Source organism: Limulus polyphemus, unplaced genomic scaffold (assembly GCF_000517525.1).
Source record: "Limulus polyphemus unplaced genomic scaffold, Limulus_polyphemus-2.1.2 Scaffold125680, whole genome shotgun sequence".
NCBI classification, from domain to species: domain Eukaryota; kingdom Metazoa; phylum Arthropoda; class Merostomata; order Xiphosura; family Limulidae; genus Limulus; species Limulus polyphemus.
Window position 1 is genome coordinate 1 of NW_013791276.1, and position 2,447 is coordinate 2,447.

At 31.0% G+C, this 2,447-nt stretch overlaps 1 long non-coding RNA gene across 1 annotated transcript; it reads left to right on the forward strand.

Moving 5' to 3' along the window:
- Positions 1-706: 706 nt before the first annotated feature.
- Positions 707-1,433, forward strand: LOC111084786. The gene is made up of 2 exons (XR_002609720.1): positions 707-955; positions 1,002-1,433. It is a non-coding gene; the product is annotated as an uncharacterized LOC111084786 (long non-coding RNA).
- The last annotated feature ends 1,014 nt before the right edge of the window (positions 1,434-2,447 follow it).

Below are 2,447 nucleotides of genomic sequence, written 5' to 3' on the forward strand. Positions count from 1 at the left end.
CAAACTACTATTATATTTTATAGCAAGTGCGTGTTTGGGGATATTTTTAAAGTAATAGGCCTGGTATCTCCTTATATACACTTGTTATAATAGGCCTGGTATCTCCTTATATAAACTTGTCATAATAGGACTTTACTTTTTTTTTACACACGTGTTCCCTTACAAAATATCCACTTTGTGTGATACCATATATGCTGGATCTGTAGTGGGCCGTCTTTTTGCCCCAAGATCTTGGTGATTTTTTTTTTTTAAATAAAAGTTTCTTTGTGTATATATATTTATATTCTATGTCTAAAAAATTTTATAAGTTTTATTTTTCTGTATGAAATATTTTGTACAAATAATAAAGTGTTTTCTCAATCTGACAAAATCTTTTATTCACTTTGAAAATATATTTACATCACAAACTTGTTGAATTTTTTTAATACAATACTTATCAAACTTATATACACTAAGATTTGTTAAATAATAAATTTAATTTACACATTTATCATTAATATTTAAGAACTAACATTTCTTTAAAATATTACAAGTATTGATGGTAAGTAAAGATCTAACTGGTACTTACCATACATTATAGTTTGTTTGAAGTTTAAAACTTTACATGTGATTATCTTTTATTTCAATGTTGTTGTTCTATCAAAACACTTAAATCTTTAATGTTACTTCTATCATGAATTGTTTGTTTCAGATTTGAGTACAAACTAAAAGAAAGGTAGCTAGCTAACAACTCAACCCTTAACTGTGATTATGGGTTCTCATCTAGATAGTAAAGAATATTTCTGGTATAATTATACCACAAAAAACATTCACAGTTCTTCCTCATTGAAACTTTCTAAACTTAACTCTGTGGTGTCATCCAGGTGTTGGATCAGTTATTTCTCTACCGATTGTTGCTGTGTCGTCCAGTTGTTGGATCAGTTACTTCTCTACCGATTGTTCCCGTGTCATCCAGGTGTTGGATCAATTACTTCTCTACCAGTTGTTCCCGTTTCATTGAGTTGATGGACTAGTTACTTCCCTACTGATTGTTCTCGTGTCATTCAGATGTTGGATCAGTTACTTCAACTTGAAGAAAACATCAACAGCTATGAACAAAGAGATCCAAATGTGTATTCTTTATGTTAATGACAGTTTTATAATACTTTCATTTGAGAGTTGGACCTTATGAATTATTTTTTATGTCAGATAGAATTTTGTTAATACAGTTGAGTTATTTAACTATTTTATAATTTTGAAAGTAACTGATCCAACACCTGGATGACACAGGAACAATCGGTAGAGAAGTAACTGATCCAACACCTGGATGACACAGGAACAATCGGTAGAGATGTAACTGATCCAACAACTGAACGACACTGCAACAATCGGTAGAATTAACTGATCCAACAACTGGACAACACTGCAACAATCGGTAGAAGTAACTGATACAACAACTAGATGACACAGGAACAATTGGTAGAGAAGTAACTGGATGACACGGAAACAATCGGTAGAGAAGTAACTGATCCAACAACTGGATGACACGGGAACAATTGGTAGAATTAACTGATCCAACAACTGGATGACACGGGAACAATTGGTAGAATTAACTGATCCAACAACTGGATGACACAGGAACAATTGGTAGAGAAGTAACATAGTTCACTGCATGCAAATGAAAAAGAAAGGCACATGTCTGATATTAGATAGGTTACTTCTGAATTTTGTCTAAAGCAACAATACAGTTTGTTTCAAATGTGCCTTTCTTTTTCATTTGCATGCAGTGAACTATGTTACTTCTCTACCAGTTGTTGGATCAGTTACTTCTCTTGTGTTTTTAATAACTTTGTTTTTCTAAAGTAGAAACACTTCAACTATATGCTATTAAAAAACCTGTACATAGAAACCAGTTTCAACATATTCCTGTGTACACTTGAAGAAAAATTAGTCAGTATAACTTAACTAAGAATTCTATTGTTGCTGATTGAAAAGATAATAAAATGTATAAACTACAACAATAAAACCAAGTATTTAAACTTATTTTTAAAAACACTTTATCAAGATACACAGTAGTCTGATGTGCAGTGAAAACAACCAGGATGACAAACTGATAGTAATAAAGCTATAGTTATTTAAAACACTATAATAACAAGACTACATCAGGAGTGTAACAGACGTCACATCAAGAATATATCAAATATCCGATAGTACTAGAGCTATAGTTATTTAACACAATAATAACAAGACTACATCAGGAGTGTAACAGACATCACATCAAGAATATATCAAATATCCAATAGTAATAGAGCTATAGTTATTTGACATAATAATAACAAGACTACATCAGCAGTGTAACAGATATTACATCAAGAATATATCAAATATCTGATAGTAATAGAACTATAGTTATTTGACATAATAATAACAAGACTACATCAGCAGTGTAACAGATATTACATCAAGAA